The 20911-nt window shown below is 52.8% G+C and overlaps 1 protein-coding gene across 40 annotated transcripts in view; it reads left to right on the top strand.

Annotated features, from left to right (window-relative positions):
- CELF4 (CUGBP Elav-like family member 4) overlaps positions 1-20911 on the top strand; it is a 315449-nt gene that overhangs the window by 258242 nt on the left and 36296 nt on the right. The gene's annotated exons all lie outside the window — the stretch shown is intronic.

Genomic DNA, 20911 nt, shown 5'->3' with positions numbered 1-20911 from the left:
CCACAGCCACAGCAATTCCAGATCAGAGCAATGTCTGTGACATACAAGAGCTCATGGCAACGCTGGATCCTTAGCCCACTGAGCAAAGCCAGGGATCGAACCTGCATCCTCATGGATGCTTGTCGGATTCATTTCTGCTATGCCACAATGGGAACTCCAGGGGCATGATGCTCTTGCCTCTTCTTCCTGGCCGTGTCATGTCTGGAGGAGGCAGTGATGAGGAGTTAGGCAGGGACAAGAGTGCATAAGGACCCAGGGGCTGTGGAAGCTCCAAGTGACCCCTCACTCTAGCTGAGGCACATTTGTTTCTTCCCTGCCTGCTCTGAGCCTCCTCTTTTCTAATGACTGAACCCCTTCTTTCCATCCCCCTGCCTCTGCCTTTACCTCCACAGCCCATTCTCCACACAGGAGCCCCATCAGGGCCTGTCTCTTCACTGTGTAACTTTCCAGAAGTTTCCATTCAGGCGGGAGTCTAAGTCCCCTACCTCCCCTTGTCTTTGGCCTCCACCTGTCTCCAGCCACCCCCTCCTTCAGTCCCTGGCTCCAGCTCCCTGGCCTCCTGGCTTCTCAAATATCCTTGCTCCGGCCTTCACAGCTGCTGTCCCCTGTCTGTATAATCACTTTTCATCACATCTCAGCTAACCATCCCTCTCACCCAGACCTTTCTGACTTGCCAACTGACGTCACCCCAGGTGCCCCAGCTGCCACTTGTTTCATTTTATTCCTGGCGCAGGAATTTTTGATTTTTTTTCCTCATCCATCCTCCTCCAGTCCCCACTCAAAGATGAGCTCCGTGCAAGGAGGGGCTCTATTTGTTCTTCTCTGTCTCCTGGCAACCAGCCCAGGCCCAGAGCAAGGGCTCTGAATGGATGCCTTGGGTGCCCAGGGCAGGGACCACGCAGGCGGTGCTGTGAGAGGGCTGGAATGTGGGATCTCACTTGGGGTGCAGTCAGTGGAAGTCTGCAATGCAGGAGTTATATTTACCAAGCCCTGGGCCAGGTGACAGGGGTCAGAAGTGAAGGGGGAAGGCCCCTTCTTCAAGGAACCTCAAGACACTCAGAGACCTCAGACTCAGGTCTCCCCAAATGGTGGAGGGGAGCAGGCTCTGAGCTCCAGACCTTTGGGCAACCCCGGGAGGGTCTACTTAGATGGTGAGAAGTGGGGGCAGACAAACTGCATAGGAATCTGGAGGGGGAGGGTCAAAGGCACAGAAGCACAGGGCTGGAAATGCAACTCAGTGGCCTGGCCACCTTCCAAAAACCTCTGTGCAATCAACCAGAGAAACATATTTGAGAAAACAGAATTGCGAGAGTAACTTTGAAGCCTCAGTTGCCATGGGAACATATCTGTAAATACTTAACTGCAAACATTAAGTGACACGAAGGAGGGAGGGAGGGAGGGAGTTGGAGGCTGCAGCGCTCACTGCTGCGGTAGCTGACCAAGTCCATGGTGACTTCCATCCTCCGTGACTTCCATCCTCGTCCTCAGCCAGGCTGCCAAGCCTCTCCCCGCCCAGCCAGGGTCCTGGATTTTCTTCCTTCTACCCTCTCCCTTGCTCCTCCTGTCCTCATATAAGCCAGATGCTCCAAGTAGGAGGGTTCCAAGCCGTCTCCAAGGCTCCCTTTCTGCCCTGGGTCCTCTACCTGATCCCTGTTCCCCCTATCAGACCCCAGGACCCTTGCTCTCAGGAGCTTCCCATCTGGGAGATGCTGGGGAATCATTCCCTCCCACCCCGCTTCATCCGCCTCACTTCTAAGTGATGGGTGCAGAAAAACAACATTAAATCAAGGAAAGTTTTGCAACAAGTGCATTTAAGAGACTCAGCTGTTTTGCTTTTAGGAACTCTTAGTCCTGCTTGCTGATAAAGAGTCCCCTCTCTTCTCTCCATTTTGCCTCCGCTGTCTGCTTGGTCTGGCCTTTCCCGCTAGCCTCATGGCCCCCCCCTCCGGGGGTGGGGAGCCCTCTCTCCTTGGACTGATACTGACTTGGCTGCTCTGGTCCTGCCTAGAGGTTCATAACCTTTCTGGGTCGCAGACTCCTTTGGGAAACTGAGGGAAACTTTTCATTCAACCATTCAATTGCGTCACAGAAGGTTAGTCAGCTCGCCGGCAGCAGACCAGCACAAGTGCTGGGCTATCAGCTGCCCTCCCAGCACTTACACTTGGGGCTGGGCAGCCAGTAACAACCCCCATTAAAGGCTCTGCATTCACCTGGTGTTCAAGGTCAGGACAGGGCCCAGCCTGGCAGGAGTGGAACGAGGGAAGGCCTAAACGAAGTGGGTAGGAGAATGGGAACAGAGCATATGTAGGATCTAGCAGACCCTTTAAAAGGCTTTGGGTTTCATTCACAGTGAAACACGGAGCCCTGGGGGGCTTGGATCAGGGGCAGGAGGCACTGTGCTTGCTCTGGCTGCTGCATTGAGACAGACTATAGAGGATGAGGTGGAAGCAGGGGACAGGTGGGAAGTCATTGTGGTGACAAAGGAGAGGTGGGCGTGGCTCGAACCTGGGTGGGTGGGTGTCACAGTGAGAAAAACTGCAGTCCTTCTCCCCAGAAGAGGGAGCATTTGCACATCCTTGAGTGGTTTTATGCACATTCCTAACATGATGCTGGTCAGCTGTAGTCCCCCTAGAGTCCTATCTATATCCCTGGGTTCAGAGCCCATTCTTCTGGGCCTCTCATTCCAGCTTCACTGGATACCTCTAATCCTTTGACCAACTGCGGAGCTGCGGCATGCACAGCACCAGCCAGACTCCCTTCCCAGGTCTCCCAAGAGCCATTCACCATCAGTCACCCAGCAAGCTCCACGGAGCGCCTGGACAGGACAGGGGGCTGCGTGGAAGGGTCAGACGGCCTCAGAGTGGCCAGGACAACACAATGAATATCACAGACATGATGCTGAGTGAAAGAATTCAGTGCACACATCAGCATGCTATACATGCAGTTCTAGAACAGGCAAAACCGAACTGTGCTAAAAAATGTCAGAATACTGGGTGCCTTTAAGGAGTTTGTGATGCTGCCCAGAGAGGGTCATGAGGGAACCTTTTGTGGAGGTGGAAATATTCTTATATCTTGATAGGGGTGTGGAATATATCAGTGTTTGGACTTGTCAAAACATATTAAATTATATGCATAATTATATGCATAAGATTATACATTTCACTGTTGGTAAATTTTATCTTAAAAAAAAAGACCTAAGGATAGTGTGTCCTGGGCAGAACCAGGAGGGGTCAGCTGCCTGAGAGGATGCCTGTCTCCTGGGAAAGTGTATCACCCCTCCCCCACCCCTCCTCCACCCCCTCCTCCTGCCCCTTGTCAAGAGCTTGGAGGCAGCTGCAGGCAGGAGGAACTGCCATCTGATAAAGGAATCTGTGTTGAAGTGTTAGAGGCTGACTACAGGATAAAGTGATTTTGCATTTTAAAAGAGCATCCTGAGGACATCAATGCTTACCCCAAAGAGGTGAACCTAAGGGTAGGATTCAAGACCCCTTGTCTGGAGTGGGTGGGGGCCTCCCTGGGCCCTCAGCCACAGGTCACACCTCACAGATGATCTGCCTTGTGAACACAATGGGCAAGAAAGGAGAGAGAGAAAGAGAGTGAGGTTTATAAGCATTCTTCTCCTTCCAGCTGACTGTCCCCTGGCCTCCAGCCCCTGGCTGTCTAGCCTTTGATTTCCCCTGCTCCCCTCTTATCTCCCCCTTGCACTACTATGGCCCTAATTGATTTCTGGTCCAGGTCAGAGCTTTTGCAGTCTGGTTTCTGTCTGATGTGCTCCTCACTTGGCTCAGAAGAGGCCCGTGGGTCCTTGGGAAAGGCCCAGAGGGGATATTTTGCTCCTTGATTTAGCCTTTGGTTGGTGGGGGTGGCGTGGGGAGGTGCTCTCCAATTCACCACTGACTCACCAACCCCTGAGCCCCCACCCTGCCCAGTCTGACAGGAGAAAGACTCCCTTAGGAAAATAATGTCGGACCATGGATGGACTGGGTGGCACCCTGTGTGGACTGGAGCAGTCAGGGAGGGCTTCTAGGAAGGGGTGTTACACAGGTTTTCTTTCTTTTTTTTTTTTTTGCTATTTCTTGGGCCGCTCCCACGGCATATGGAGGTTCCTAGGCTAGGGGTCGAATTGGAGCTGTAGCCACCGGCCTATGCCAGAGCCACAGCAACGTGGGATCCGAGCCGCATCTGCAACCTACACCGCAGCTCATGGCAACGCCAGATCGTTTAACCCACTGAGCAAGTCCAGGGACCGAACCTGCAACCTCATGGTTCCTAGTCGGATTCGTTAACCACTGCGCCACGACGGGAACTCCAGTTTTCTTTCTTTTTAAAAATTTTTTTTATTATATTTGATTTTTAAAAACAATTTGTTAATTATAGTGATTAATTATAGGGAGGGGTGTTACTCAGATTTTCAAGATGGGGGAGAACCAAGGTCAGCAGGGGAGGGAGACAGTACAGAACTAGGGCTCCTGTGAGTCCCAGCAGGTCAGGACAGGTCCGGAGTTGCCAGGTGTCTGGATAGAGTCCCCGTTCACCCTAACAAGAGTCCCAGGCTGAGCAATAAATAACACGAACAGCCAATACATTCAAAACAAATTCCCTAAAAGACAACTGATCAGCAAAGCCCAGAGGCAGGTATGCCCCTGGGTGTGCCAAGTGGCTGGAAGGTGGGATCCTGCATGGAGTGAGCAGGGAGGACAGAGAAGGGGCTGGGGTTGCCCCTGAGGTCTCTGAAGGCATCAGAGCACCTCGAAGACCACCCTGCCCCAAGCGGTGGGACTCAACAATCCCATCCGCCAATTTCTAGCCTATTTCCAAGAGAAGACAAAGACCCAGAAAAGTGACTGCACTGGCCACAGGCCACCCAGCTCCAGCTCCTTGGCAATAGACTATGGTAGAACCCAGGCTCCTCTCCAACACCAGCAAGGACCTACCCCCAAAAAAGAGTGACACCTGCGAGTTCTACTTCCGCTACCTTAGGCTACCAGTGGGAGGGTGGGCACAGATCATAAAATTCCACCCTTACTAATTGTGCAACTGAGTGATGCTTCTTAACCTCTTTATGTACCTCAGTCTCCTCAACTGTAAAATAACTATAACCATAAGAATGTCATTTCTGGAATTATCATTGTGGCACAGCGGAAATGAATCCGACTAGGAACCATGAGGTTGCAGTTTCAATCCCTGACCTCCCTCAGTGGGTTAAGGATCTAGCATTGACATGAGCTGTGGTGTAGGTCACAGATGTGGCTGTGGTGTAGGCCAGCAGCTGTAGCTCCAATTGGACCCCTAGCCCAAGAATCTCCATATGCTGTGGGTATGGCCCTTAAAAAAAGCAAAAAAAAAAAAAAAAAAAAAGAAGAATGTCATTGCTGATGACTGGTGCACTGCAGGGACTCCAGAAACAGACACTGTCCTTTTCCCGGAGCCCCCAGGGAGCATACCTGCCTCAGCAGGTTCTGGGCCCTCTCCACATGGAATATGGTCTGACCCATGCCCATGTGTTTAGCCTCAATCCTCCATGGAACCACTGGCATTGAATTCATGGTGTTTCCTTCATTTACCCGCAACGCAGAGCCCTTTCAGCTTCTTGGCCACTCCATCCCAAACTGGATTCAGCCACTTTCTCGAAAAAGTCACAAGTCTGGGCTTCTCCGGTATCAGACAGGCCTTGGGCACCAGTAACCACTGGATGATGTCCTGATAGAAAAGAATAGAAGGAAAGCTGGATCATCCCAGCCCTTATCAGTCAGGGCTTCTAGGATGGAGGTTGGAGTGGGTTGAGCCAACATCCAGGGGAGACCCCTGCTTCCATGACACCCACCCCTGGGGAAAGGGGAGGCACAACAGGAGGAAACACATCCCCCCTCTGCTGTCAAACCAGAGCCCTAGAGCCGGCAAGGGGACTTCCGTTCCCCCACATGGCACAGAAAGATGGACACCAAAAGGGCTGGAATGGTGCCCTGGGGGAATGCCTTCCTGCCTGAGACTCACCAATTATATCTGCTTAGAAAGCAAGCTGTAAACTGCTGTCTAAGAGAAAACAGAGTTTAACTTCTGCATCCCTCCCATCTCCTCCAGTCAAGAGATTGGCCTTCAGGATGAGACATATAGATAAACACTGTAAAAAGGAAATTAACATCTATGCAAGGCAAGGAGATCAAACCTAGCCCTATAAATTAGATTGAGTTTCCAGGCTCAAGCAAAGTGGGAGCCATGGCTGGGAAAGACAGATGAAACAGGCAGACCTGTTCTTGGAGCTGCTGGGAGTTATCTTTGAGGCACTGTAAGCCTGCAATGAACAAGGTTCGAATTTTCCAAAGGTAGAGACTGGATTCCAAAAATTGGCAGCTTGTCACTCTTGAGGACAGCCTTCGGTAACATTCTAGAACCAATTGTCAAACTGGCGGCTTGAGAGACCCCTGGAGGAAAGTGATGGTGGCTTGGGAACCATTAGAGTTCACCCAGAGTGGGCCGGGGTGGTGGCTGGGCATGGGTTTTAAGTGGGCGCTGCTTGGCCTACCACCTGGCATCATGTCACCTGCCACCTGGCATCATGTCACCTAATGGGGGAAATGGTGAAGTTGCCCGGGCATTGCTCAGGGCTGAGTGGATGGGAGGGAGGTCCCTGGAGACATTCATGGACTTTATCTTCTTGCCTTCCTGTTGAACATTTGTATCAAGGACTTGAGGGGAGAGGAAGTCATAGGAGCTGAATTTTAAATTTACTCATGCCCACAGCTTGTCTGGAAGATGAAATGCTGGGTTATACATTCAAACCCCAAAGACACCTCCCTAGGGAAGGTGTCATTCCAGATGTACTGTCATGTGAGCCACTGTGCCTTCTCCTTGCCTGTTGGGATGGAGAGTATTGGAAGATTCTGGAAATTTTGTAAAACTTTGTACTGGGGGTACTTTGTTGGTTAGTTGGCTGGTCAGTTGATTAGTTTCTGTGGTCCCTCCCTCCCTGACCCCTTCTTACTTCACATGGCATTTGGGTAAGAAGTTTTGGGGGTCCTGGACCCTTTGAGAATCTGATGAAAGCTAAGAACTCTTTCTTCAGGAGAAATACTTATAGATAAGAAATGGGACTAACCATTTCAGGTGGTCTATAGGCCCTCTTTGGCCTGTCCGAGAACCTTCTAGGAAATCATCCATCTCCATTAGCCAGCCCTTGCCTCATTTGGCAGGTTCAGCCCCTCAGCCTGCCTCTATCTATTCCTTCCTTCCTGGGGAAGGAGGTGCTGTGATCCCAGGAGCCCTTAGTGCCTGTGGTGGATTAAATAGCATCCCTCCAAAATTCACATCCACCTGGAACCTGTGAATGTGATCTTCTTTGGAAATAAGGGCTTTGCAGACATAATCAAGTGAAGATGTGGTCACACTGGATTACAGGGTGGGCCCTCGATCCAGTGGGACTGGTGTCCCTAGAAGAAAGAGGAAATTCAAGCACAGAGACACAGGACACACACCCATAATGGTATGTTGATAATGAAGGCAGAGGTGGGAGGGATGCTGTTGCAAGCTAAGGAATGCCAAGAATTTGCCAGCAAACACCAGAAACGAGGAAGAGGCAAGGAAGGCTTCTCCCCTGAGCCTACAGAGAAATCACAGCCCTGCCAACACCGTGCTTTGTGACCTCTGGCCTCCAGAACTGTGAGAGAACAGATTTCTGTTGCTTTGTGTACTCTGTTGTGGCCACCCTAGGAAACTAATAGAGTGGCTGGAGGCAACCAGGGCTTCCCTCCTCACCCACCACATATCATGGGTTCCCACCAGTCCTGACTGTCTATCTGAGCCACTGCCACCAGGCAGCCCCCGGGATTTACCAGTGAGAGGGTTACAGGCCATTTGAAGAGAAGTTAGCAATGCCAACACATCCATCTTAATAAATTTTATTATAGCCTGCCAGTTTAAGCTAATGACAAGTGTATTGTATAAAACACCAGCAGTATATTTAAAAAATTTTTGTTAATTAATGATCTCAAACAAAGGTGAAATTTATAAAAGTGTCCAGAAACGGTGCACATTATAAAATCGCCTTGCAGCAGGAGATGAAATTATTACTAATATGGGATCAAATTATTACTGTATTGACTTAGTTACTTTATGACTTGGTAATGGATTTCTTCATTATTTTCTCGGGATCGTGGCATTCGTGATTGCATTAAAGTCTGTTAATCTATGCAAATATCATTAGGCACCGCTAATAACCAGGCAACTTTCCTCCGTTTCAGGGACTGTGCTAAGTATTTGGCCTGCATGGGTCACTTCCGGTGGCAGGGTGCTGGCAGTGAGGCAGGCGAGGCAGGCAGCAGGCCACTCTTCAGGAAGTCCTCTCCAAGCACAGCCCCGCCCGAGGCAGAACGGATGGGCGCTTATATAAGGGGCTTTGAGATCTTAGGAAGGCCTCCTTGTCCCAAGCCATCACACCTCTCCCCACCCTGTATCAAAGGGCCTGACTTGTCACCATACACCTCCATTCTTTTGGATCAAGGCTTTGGAGGGCCTTGTTAAAATGTGCCTACCCTGGAAAGAAAACTTCATCACCTGGGTGTGCACCATTAGTGCTCTAGAATTAACAAGGCCTTCAAGGGGAGCACAGGGCTTTGCTGGGCTGGGACAAGAGACAGGACAGTTTTTATGTATGTATTTATTGTTTTGTCTTTTTAGGACCGCACTCGGAGTATATGAAGGTTCCCAGGCTAGGGGTCCAATTGGAGCTGCAGCTGCCAGCCTACACCACGGCCACAGCAATGCTGGATCCGAGCTGTGTCTGCAACCTACACCGCAGTTCACAGGCAACACAGGATCCTTAACCCACTGAGGGAGGCCAGGGATTGAACCCAGGTCCTCATGGATACTAGTCAGGTTCATTATCCACTGAGCTATGACAGAAACTCTGAGACAGGACAATTTTTGCAAAGATTAAAAAGAGGGCTGGATTGGAGTTCCCATGATGGCTCAGTGGTAATGAACCAGCCTAGTATCCATGAGGACTTGGGTTCAATCCCTGGCCCCAATCAGTGGGTTAAGGATCCAGCATTGCCATGAGCTGTGGTGTAGGTCGCAGTCACGGCTTGGATCCAACATTGCTGCGTCTGTGGCATAGGCCAGCTGGTGCACCTCTGCACCTCTGATTCTACCTGGGAAACTTCATGTGCCACAAGTAGGGTCCTCAAAAGCTGCAATAAAAAACAAACAAAAGGGCTGGATCTAATCATGGTTTGCTCCCTTAACAGAGTTGGCCCAAATAGGATGTTCTCAGTGGACCCTGGAGACCCCGGAGAGATGTCCCCGGTGTGGTGGAGGGTGGGGAGGGCCAATGAGTAGAGGTAACCACCCTGTGATCCCGTCATTCAAAGGGATTCGAAATCGCCATGGCCTCAGGTCAGCCCGCAACTGCTGGCCTGGTTACCCCATCGCCCAGGAGAGGTGCTGATACTAGGCTAACCCCTCGCCCCCATCGCAGAGCTGATCCCAGTTGGTGGGAACCAAAACCAGGCCCACGTCCACTAAATCCCACGTGGGCTCCCATTTCATCTTTGCCGAAGGTAGATCCTGGTAACGCCAGATGTGGGATGGAAAGAGACGTAGCTGTGGGTCCAGGCTCTCTTCCTAACCTTTAGTGTTCTCAGACCAAACCTCATGAATATCTGGGTTATGGTTATTTCCTCCAGCAGCCTTTATTGAGCACTTGTCATGTGAGGCACTAAGCTAGGCACTTCTAGCAGCAGAAAGACAGCAAGATCCTCTTCTGGCATCGACAGAGTTACATACCATCCACTGTTGGTTTTTAACTGAAAGCTGCCTTGGGACTTGATCGCTCCCACTCTCCTGGCCCCATGAAAGATGAGCTTGAGGGTGAGGCTCAGAGAAGGGCAAACACCTGGCCCAGGTGGCAGCTTTGGGGCACTCGTTCAGGGCTAGAAAATTTCCTAACTGCAGGTCCAGGGTGCTCCAGGGTCCCACTGCAGGGGTTCCCCCACCCTGTGACAGCACTGGTGTCTGCTGAGGTCTTGGGGGTGAGATGGTGCCAGGCCCAGGGTTCGCTCCTGCAATGTTTTGCTCTTTGAGCTCCTGCTGCCCTCCTTGGATCAGTATGCCCAGACTTTTCAAGGTTAAGAGCCATTTTTAACATCAAAAATTCATCAGCCCCCCTCCACCTTGACAGATGTTTTACTGAGTATCCATTGTTTGAGAGAGTTCAAAATGGCAATAAGCTACCTTGAAGTCAGCAGTGCTTTTAAATGAATTGCTACTTCTTAAATCACAACCGCATCTACATGCATTTGAAAAATAGTCACATCGACCCAGGAGTGAAGTATTTCTGATGCCATCAACAGACAGAGCTTGCAGTGCCTGGGACCCCAAGGTCAAGTGGCACTACTGTCCTGGGCCATCTGGTTGCTGTGCAGGGAGAGGAGAGAGTGGGGAGCAGGGCCATAACTCCCTGAGGCCACTAAGGGGGGCACCTAGGCTGAGAGGCACCCCTCTTCTCCTCTTGTTCCTCTCTCTTGTCAGCCTCTTCAGCCTCTGCTTCTGCACCCTAAGCCTATCTTTGGGGGTGAGGGGGCTGCTGTAACAAATGGGACACTCCCCACTGCCCTTATACATCTAGCCCCACTGTGTGTCCTGTTATATTACAGACACCCCTCCCTCCGTCCCCACCCTCTGTGGCCTCCCCAGCACAGCAAGGTCACAGCCCTTCTCCTGCCACCAGCCTCCCCTCCCCCACTCCTTACATTCTTCCCCAGCCCTGCCCCCATCATGCCGCCTCCCCTGCCTCTCCTTTTCCACACCCAGGCCTAAATGCTTCTCTAGTCCCTCTGATCCTAGAGGACGTTTTCCTAGCAACATCAGTCCGGTTGAGGTGACGTAAGCCACCACATTTCAAAGACCTCCCTGAAGAGGGCAATGATGAGGCCAAAGGCATAGAAAGATCCCAAAGGATGCGTTCCAGGCCCGGGGCAGGCATGTGGGGGCTGGGGGTCAAGTTGTATTGTGCACACCAGAGCTGGTGAGATACCCTGCTCCAGTCTCACCGATGCCACACACTGCCAAACACAGCCTGTGCCTCGGCCTCTCTGAGCCTCGGTTGACTGATCAGTCAAATGGGGATATGACCGTGTGGTATTGCAGCATGGCAGTGAGAAGCAGGCAGAACCGTGGAAGTACCCAGTCAGCACCAGCCCCTGCGGAAGCATCTGGCTCTGGGGGAGTCGGGGGTGCTGGGGTGGGGACAGCCTAGCCAGCGAGCCAGGGTCTTCTCCCTCTTCCACATCCAGACACACCTGCTCCAGGAAGAGTGGGCCCCACTGTTTCCAGCCACCCCCGCCCCCCAGACCTGCTGGTGGGAGGGTGGTGTCTGGCTTTTTCAAAACACAGTTCTCCAGCAAACAGTACTGGAGTTGAGTAAAATCCTTCACCTTCTCTCTTCTGTGCTCCTGTCTCAGGTTTCCTTCCTTATCCCACCCTTCCTTGCCCAACTCTTTCCAGAGAAGGGAGGCAGGCAGCCTGTCCTCAGGGCATGTGGCCCCAGCCGTCCTGCTGGCCCACCCTGGCAAAGTTTTCATGCTCCACCATGTAGCTCCTCCTCTGTCAGTCCCCATCCTGCTCTGCCCTTCTCTAGCTGGGCCATTCTGGCCCCGGTTTGGAAACACTTTGCCCAAGGATCAGATCTGCTCCTTTGTCAACTGACTGCATGACTGACTGGAGGGTAATAGAAGGGGTCCTGCGCCACCCCACAGTAGGCTTTCTGCCTCTCTGTAAATTGAACTTCATGGTCACTAAATATGACCAACCTGAGGGCCTCTCACCTTTGAGAGACAAAAGCAGAATCCTCTGTAGTTAGCAGTGCCAGCCACACACCCCTAGTTAATATGCTGCCACACTTCAAAATAATGTGTTCTCTTGAGGCAATTGACACTCCCCTCATACTCTCATTAGTCATTAGAAATAATGACATCTTGCAAATCATACAGCCCTTTCTCTCAACAGAAACCATCCAGTGTATGGGGGTAGGTAATGCCTTCTGCACAGTGGATGAAAGCTTGGGAGCTAGACCTTCTGGGTTCAAATCGAGACCCTGCAGTTATTAGCTCTGGGACCTCCAGAAAGTAGCCAGACCTCTCTGTGCCTCAGTTTCTTCATCTGTAAAATGGGGATGATAGTGGTACCCATCTCATAAAATTAAAGTGCTCAGAGCAGTGCTTGGCTCCTGGCAAGGGTTCCAATGAGTCAGCTCACATTGTCCTCTCTGAGGCCATGGTTCCCAGCAGAAGGAGTGAATAGATGAATCTGTGTGTAGCATATGGGCTGACACCTGCCATCTAACCTCAAGGGCCAGTCTAGCCGGCCTCATGCCAAGAACCAATGTGCTCTTTGGGGTTGTAGGGCATGGCCTTGGCCTTTGAGGAGCATGCATCTAAGGGGAAGACAGACAGGAAGGGAGGTCCTTCTTAGATATCATCGGGGCTCAGAGGCAAAAATTAAAGGAAAGCTTCAACGGTCCCCAGGAAACCAACCCCACTGCAACCTATGTCAACCTCAAACCCATCAGACAAGTGGAGATTCAGGAACTGGTGCTGAAAGAAGTTGCTTAGAGACAGGTCTTGAACAGAACAGGGTTCCTTGTCTCCCTGAGAGCTGATACCCCAACAGGTATGGGTAGCCATGACTAGCTTTCTCATCTTTTACATTTCGTCCCATTTATCTGAAGTCCTCAGAAACATCTTGGCCATCCATCCATCCATATTTACCTCTCACTGCTTCTGTACCATTGATCATAAATCTATCTGCTTTCTGCAATCATTTTTCTCTCATCTGTGTATCTATCTATCTTCCAACATTTAATCTGGATATCTGGCATGTATTAATCATGTCTCTCATCCATCCATCTCTGTGTCTATCTGTAGTCCATTATTAGTCATTTTTAATGCAACGAGTCCTTGTGTACTTACGCCTGAACCATCCAGTTCCAAGGGGAAGGGGGTGAGGACAGCAGTGACTCCAGGAGGGCTTGGATGGCTGGAACAAAGACTGATGGGATGGAAACTAGAGGGCTAATGAAAGAGGAGCCTGGGACCCTCCTCTCACAGAAGGGCTGGCCTAATGGATGGAGGGAAGAGAGGCACAGGAGAGGAGAAATGAAGAAAGGGGAGGCCTGCTAAACCGTGAAAGGGGTGGGACAGTGTCTTTCTAGGATAGCCTCGTGAAGGATGGGGAGATGCCTGGGCTCAAGTGTCAAGGCAGAGAAGGTGGGTGCTGTCCTCCCCCACACTGGCACACCCAGAATCCTGCAATCTAAAGGGCTGAGCTCCTGCAGGCAGAGGGCAGAGGTGAGATGCTGGAGGAGAGATTCAGGAGCAGCCTGGAGAAGGACCATCCCAGCCCTTCCTAGCCCTGGCTGTGTGCTGCTATCTATCACCTGAGCAGCTTTAGGAAAAAAAACAACAACAACAAAAAAAAAAAACAACAAAGAACCAAATACAAATGCCTGGGAGTTCCCTTCATAGCTCAGCGGTGACTATGGATCCATGAGGAGGTGGGTTTGACCCCCAGCCTCGCTTAGTGGATTCAGGATCTGGCACTGCTGTGAGCTGTGTTGTAGCTGGCAGACATGACTCGGATCCTGCATCACTGTGGCTGTGGCATTGTAGGCCGGCAGCTGCAGCTCTGATTTGACCCCTAGCCTGGGAATATCCATGTACTGCAGGTCCGTCCCTAAAAAGGCAAAAAACAAAAAACAAAGCAAATGCCTGCACCAATCCATATCTCTGGGGCTGGCAGGGCACCTTTTGTTAGCCCACAGGTGAATTTCATAGCAGCCAGCGCTGAAAACCATCTTACAAGATCCAAGACTACTGTTATCCTCAGAAGGGTGTCTTGAGGAGGAGGAGCTGACTTGGGTGCTTTAGGGGGCAGGACTTGGACTCTGGGCAGGGTTGAGCTCTCCGGGGCACAAAAGAGGGAATTTTCTTCCAGGCTGTCTCCTGGGCCTGGCATGAGGGCCAGGGGGACTTCTGCCAGAATGTTCAGGAAGTGTCATCACCACCTTGGGTCATATTGGAGGAGGCTCGACCAGGTGACCTCTGAAGACCCCATCCCCACCCAGGGTCACCAGAAGTCCTTGTCACAGTGCCCAGGGGTTGGGGGTGGGCTTGGGAGCTACAGCATCCGGGTTCAGGTGTGACTCCTGCTGTGTTTGACCTGGAGGTACGTGCACCTCCCCAGGAGGACAGGCGGCAGGCTGTTAGAAGCTGGGGTGTCCTCCTCTTCCCTCATCCCATGCAAAGCAAACCTCGTCCTCAGTGTTCAAAATGGGCCATGGGGGAGTTCCCATTGTGGCTCAATGAGTTAAGAACCCAACTAGTATCCATGAAGATGGGGGTTCAGTCCCTGGCCTCGCTCAGTGGGTTAAGGATCTGGCACTGCCCTGAGCTGTGGTGTAGTTCACAGACGCAGCTCGGATCTGGCATTGCTGTGGCTGTGGTGTAGGCCGGTAGCTGCAGGTCTGATTCAACCCCTGACTCAGGAACTTCCCTATGCCGCAGGTGCAGCCCTAAAAAAAAATTTTTTTTAAAATGGGCCATGGGTCAGAGGGGCAGGAGGTTTGCCTGGCATTCTGTCTTTGGCTGTGGCTGGGGGTTGGAGGCGGTGGGGAAGAGGGAGATGGACCCATGAGCTCCACTCTCTCCGCAAGGCTGAGGACGATCTGTTGCCAACATGAGGGTCAGCCTGTGGCTAGGGTTAGAGTCTGGTCTTTGATTGGGTGTCTGCAGGTGGCAGACAATTGTGCATCTTTAAGGCTCGGCTGACAAGCGCCCCTCCCCTATAGTGGTTCCCCCTGAGGGGGTACTGTTACTTCTTCCCCAGTATCTGTGGCCACCTAGACTAGCTTCTCTGCCCCGTCAATGAAATGTTCTTAGGCATTCCCTGGTCTCTCCTCCTCCTGCCCCTCCCCTCCCCACCCCCCATGGACCACTCTGCCCCTACTCACCCCCTCTAGAAACCTCCTTTCCTTGCTGGAATGAAGCCCAGCTTTGTCTGTCTCCTTGAGAGCAGAGGACAAACTGGCCATAATTTATGCTCCCACATGATATAAAGGAAAAAAGGCCCCATTATGCTATAAATTATCCTGCAATGGGAGAAATGCTGGAGAGTGTGCCAGACGCCAGTGGAAACCCCATTAGACAACAGGGTTCAGCCGCAGAAGTCCCCACAGAACACCAGGCCGTCTGTCGTGCGCTGCGCACTCCTGGTAAGGATAAGGTAGCAGATCAAATGTATAATCAGTTACCTAGAGAGTCAGCCGGCTGCGCACTGCAGCCCCAGTGAAGGGTGACTTCTGCTAAGCATGGCCACGTGCCCCAGGCTCCTGCTGGGAGGCTCGGCGCAGACTCAGAGGCATAAGGTCAAGGGCTGAAGGGCCGGTAAAGGAGGCAGAAAGGGGTGTGGGTAGGGTGTCTGGACCCCTCACCGTTGCTGAACCTCCAGGACTCAGCTCCCGCTCAACTCAGGGCCCTCATGTCCGCCCATCACCTCGGAGAATGCAAGAGAAGAGGGTGCTGGGGCCATTCGTGCCCCTAGCCACCACCTCCAGGGTGGTGACAGTCCCCAGGCTCTGTTCTGCCTCTTCAGCCATGCTGTAGACCCCCAAGGGCACAGAGACACACCTCTGTCCTGGGCAGACACCAGGGGCTGGAGACGGTGGACTACAGGTAGAGGGAACTCTCTGTGTGGTGGGGAAAGAGGACCTTGTAGCCCAGATCCTGGGAAGAGGAAGGCCTGAGCACACATCAGGACAGAGCTTACTTCTTTAGTCACCCAGGAGACTTCAAAATGGCCCTGCTCCGGACAGAGGGGCGAGTGAAACTGGGGGTCACTGGGCAACCAGGGACCCTGGGAACCTGCTCCATTAGAGCTGAGCATCGGCCTGTGAGGGCCCCACCTGGCCCACCTTCAGGGCTCTGAACAGAAACCCTGGCCCACACAGAGCAGTGGGGTCCCTAGGCCTTTGCCAGCTGTCTGTGCAGACGTGAAGGGATGGAGAGTGAGTCTCCAGGCAGTGCTGGGTTCTGCTAGGAAAAAGGGTGACCTTGAGCTCAGCTTCATTCTGACCACCTGGGTCTGAGTCCTGGCTTTCCCAGGGACTGTTCTTGGGATAGATATTGAACCTATCTGGGCCTCACTTTCTTTATCTGTGCAGCAGAAATGGTAAAATATCTGCTGTATCTGCAAAGGGCTTATTTCAGGGCTGGGGTCGTGGTAAGCATTTGGTAAATGAGAGCCATTCTGATTATAATTATTGTTGCTATTGTGATAATGATTGTTACCTCCTGGGGTAAGAGAGCCAAGCCGTGGCCTCCCTGGGAGGGAGCTGGTCTGACCGGTGCCATCTGGGGGCAGTAGAGGTTCTTTGATGTGGGATTGGGGTGCAGTGGCTCTCATCACGAAGACACTGGGGTGGAGTTCCCATTGTGGCTCAGCGGGTTGGGAATCCAACATAGTTTCCGAGAGGATGCGGGTTTAATCCCTGACCCCACTCAGTGGGTTAAGGATCCAGTGTTGCCGTGGTATAGGTCGCAGACATGGCTCAGATCTGGCGTTGCTCTTGCTGTGGTGAAGGTCTTCATCTGCAGCTCTGATTCAACCCCTAGGGAAAAGAAAAAGAAGAAAAAAAGACACGTGGGTGACACGGAGTTGAGTGAGCCTAGGAGTCCAGTTGGACCACAGAGGAACCCCTGGGTGCTGTGAACTGGGAGCTAGGCTGAGCCAAGGGAGGACCTGGTGGGCAGGGAGGATGGACACAGCCAAGGAGGAGCCTGCACCCAGGATCTCAGTCCCAGGCTAGGCTTCCAGGGGTCAGCCGTGAGGGTCCAGGCTTGGGCTGTTATGGAAGTGTTGAGAATGTGGTGCGTGGGAGAACAGGAAGGGGGGGATGTCACTGCAGCTCCTTACCCCACATGCCCCATCAGAATCCCTGCCTTTGTACATGCTCTCCCTGCCCTGCAATGCCTGCCACCTGCCTTTTCCACCTGGCAGACCCTGCGTGTGAATCCTCTAGGGCCAGCTCAAACCTCCTAGACCCCTCGCCACCCCACACGCCCGCAGAGCTCATCACTGCAATCTCTGTGCCCACTGTGGCCCCTGTCCTCTCATCTCCAGGGAGACATCCATTTCCCACTTTCCAAGAATTCCTGGAATTCATTGTCCTGCAGGTGCCTGGGACATGATCTCAGAGAGAAGGAACAGCCATGCAAAGGCTCTGGGGCAGAGTGTGCATCCTGAGACATCATGAGACCCACGTATCTGAGCAGAGGGATGGAGGGAGCAGGGGACTCAGTGTGCGGGGTGTCTGTGTGGCCCCTCATGGGTCAGAGACTTGGCCTTGTTCTCCGTGAGACAGGAGCTACGGTGAGGTTTGAGCAAGAGGTAGACAGTATCTGCCTTGGATTTTAACTGATTCCTGTGGCTGTGGAGCAGGGGCCTGGGTGGATGAGAGGAGACTGAGAGGGGGTGACTCATGGCCCGGGCCCCATCCCAGAGCATTCAGAAGGCAGAGCTGGCTGGTAGAATGCGAGTGGGGGAGCCCGGATTCGTTCTCCAGTCTCCTGCCCCCTCCCACCCCAACATCAAAAGGAGAGAGTCTGGAGAAAGCTCACAGATCAAGGCCTGGCGCTGCCTCCCCTGGAGGCCAGAGCAGCTGAGGGTCCTCATTTGCATCCCCAGTGGAGCGGGAGCCCCGTCTCTCCCCTTCGTGCCTCCCCCCACCAGCAGCCTTTGATCTGGTTTGATGTCTCCTTCAGCCTTCTTCCCAGGCAGGAAGGCTTTTATCCTCGGGAGGCAGGCGCTCCCCGCCCAGCTGCGCCCCTGTATCTGGCTCTGCCACCGCCTGTGTTGTGGGGACAAAGGGGGGCACGGCTACGCTACCTAGTGGCTTACGTGGAGAACTCCCCTAGGTTTGGCCTGTGACCCCAGTGCAGGGACTGGCTCTCTGGAGGGCCAGTGACCTGGTCACACAGCGGCAGAGGGACCCAAATGCATGCCCTTAACCCTGGTGTGGACCCTGGAAACTCCTCCTGTACCAGCAGGAGGGCAGGTGGTTGTGGGATCCCAGGCAGGAGAGGAGGGGGTGCTGACCCCCTGCCTTGTCCACTGCTCCCCTGTTTGAAAGGCAGGTCTGAGACGGCCTGGCGTGCTGCCTTCCTCGGGGCGAGGGGAAGGATCCTCCCTCTTCTCTCTTCACTAGTCTGAGGACGGATGAGAGGAGAGGAGAAGAGGAGGCCCCCGGAGTCGGGATTGAAAATGGCCCGGATTTTGGTTCAGATGATCATTTTGACACCTACTTGTCTTTTAGAAGCCAGTGGGCTTGAAGGTTCTGGAGATTCCTGGAAAGGGCCCGTAGCAGGGCTCAGTATAACTTCAGGGGAAATGGTCTCTTATGGGTCAATCCAGGTAGACCACCTGGAGAGAGCCCAGGAGTATCTCAGAGGACCCCAAATGCTGCCTTTTGATCAGAGGAGGCAAAGTCAAGCTTGGCTTTGAAGGCTGGCCCTGTTTAGTGTCCCTGGGTAAGGTGCCCACACGCACATGACCTGCATTTACTGAGCATTCGACTCTGTGCCAGGCCCTGTGCTAAACACCTCAGGTGCCCCAATGAATTTCCTCCCCCAACAGCCCTATGACATGGGTACAATTATTCTCCCCCTTTCACATATGAGGAAATCGAGGCCCAGGGATGGTGTGTGACTTGCATAACACGGCACAGTCAACCAGGATTTGACAAACAAGCCTCAGTAACTCTCTACAAGAGGCCCCCGACCTCAGCCCTCCAGTCAAAGTCAAGTCTGTGTGTCTTTGATTCAAGGGCCATCCTCCCCACCCCATTCCCTCCCCCACTATCCATGGTGAAGTTACCGAGAAAGAACCTCAGACTCACCGCCATGGGCCCGGGGGCACGAGATCACTCCCCAGGGAGAGCAGATGGTCCTAGGATCCAGGAGGTGCTCTGGATGTCCCCTGGTCCCATAGTAAACAAACAGCTTGAGAGATGCTGAGGACCCGGCTGCATGACCTCTGTCGGGCAGGTGCGGCTCTGGGCTCTGGCCCCATTTTGCCCACCCCCAGGACCAAAGGCTTAAATGCAGGAAAGAGTCCTCCAGCTCAGTCACTGTGAACGTCTGGAAATTTCTTTTCACTCCCCAGACTCTCCCCCTACACCTCCAGGGTCCCTAGGAGGGAGTCTCCTATAGGTCTGGCGCTACATCCCCGCCCCCCCACAACCAGCCAGGCCCTCCAGGTCTGCTAGCAGCCTCTCTGCCCACCCCAGCAGCCACAAACCTCAGAAGCCCCTGGTCCCCCTTCTCCCCAGCTCAGGTCCCCCCTACAGACCCTCCCTTGGCAGCTGAAGGGAAGAGAACAGTAAAAGTCTATTGCGCCATAAAAGGCATTAACCATCTGAATGCACATCCGCGGTGCCCCAGCAGCCGGTTATCCTTAAGCAGGAAATATTGTTTAATGCCGATGGTAATGAGCGAATCAAATTTTGAAAATTAAACTGGAATTTGAGCATTAGTGCCAGGGCCCCAGCATTTGGCAAGTCAAGCGGTGCTGCTGCCACACATAGCCTCCTCCCTTGGGGCCCACTCATCCCTCACAGCCATCAAGATGCTCTCTGCTTGTCTGGAGACCCTAAGGTATCACCCTGAAACATCTCCACAATCCCCCAATTTGCCCTCAATTTGCCATCAGTAGCTGGTTTCTCTGTTTTCTCAGGCTCTCCTTTTAAAATGCAATCCTTCCAGCCGGAGCCCCATTCTGCCCAAACATTCTGAGTGAATGAGAAGAAGCATGAGATTCCCTGCTTTTTTTTTTTTTTTTTAGGGCCACACCTGCAGCATATGGAATGGAAGTTCCCAGGCTAGGGGTCAAATCGGAGCCACAGCTGCCAGCCTACACCATAGCCACAGCAACGCCAGATCTAAGGCGCATCTTGCTGCAACACTGGATCCTTAACCCACCGAGCAAGGCCGGGGATCAAACCTGCATCCTTATGGATACTAATCAGGTTCTTAACCTGCTGAGCCACAGCAGGAACTCCACAGACTCTCCTGCCTTTTCACCAGCATTGAAGGCTTCCCGGAGGCGTCCCCCAATGCTAGTAGGTTGGGAAACTGAAATTCAGAATTAGCTTGAGGTTTTGGGAAAAAGAAGAGGACTCCCAAGGCCAGAAGACTGGGAGATATGTGTGTTGATGGGGAAGAGAGTAGGCAAGAGGCACTTTTTCGAAAGTAAAGTCCAACTTCCCCGGTCCTCCTTCTTGCAGCCCTGTCCTGGGCAGGGACCCCTTGGAAGCAGGTGAAAAGAACAGCCAAATGGGACCTTCCCCCCTCTCAGTCTTTGCTCAACTTCTGTTTCGGGCCTGGAGCCCCTGCCCCTGTCCTCTGGACGTAACTCCAGCCCACTTCTTGCTAGAAGCCCTCAGGGTGTTGTCACTGCCCCCTTTCCCAACTGGCCTCTCTACCCTGCAGTCCAGGGCTATTGCTTGGCTGTCCTCTTTCCTGGGAGGCTCTGTGGCAGAGGCTCTGGGGCCAAAGACTGGATTCTCCAGGGATATGAGAGCCACACACCCCCCAACACCCGCCAAAGAGGAAACACCTGCCCCAAGACTCTTCTCACACTCTCTGTTCAGCCTAGTCCCAGGCACACTGTAGGTGCTCAGTAAATGCTTGCTGAGGGAGTGGTCAGAGGGTAGACTCAGGCGGAAGGTCAGAGGCTCTGGTCCAGCCCCTCTTGAAGTGGCTTGTAAACACCTTTACCAGACGGACTGAGTACTTTTCCCATCCATTGTTTTATTGGCTCCCCCTACCCACAGCTCCTGAGGGTGGAGGGCAGGTTGATTATGCCC

Source organism: Sus scrofa, chromosome 6 (assembly GCF_000003025.6).
Source record: "Sus scrofa isolate TJ Tabasco breed Duroc chromosome 6, Sscrofa11.1, whole genome shotgun sequence".
Lineage (NCBI taxonomy): Eukaryota > Metazoa > Chordata > Mammalia > Artiodactyla > Suidae > Sus > Sus scrofa.
Note: the sequence above shows the minus strand (reverse complement) of the source record. Positions and strands in the feature narration are given on the sequence as shown.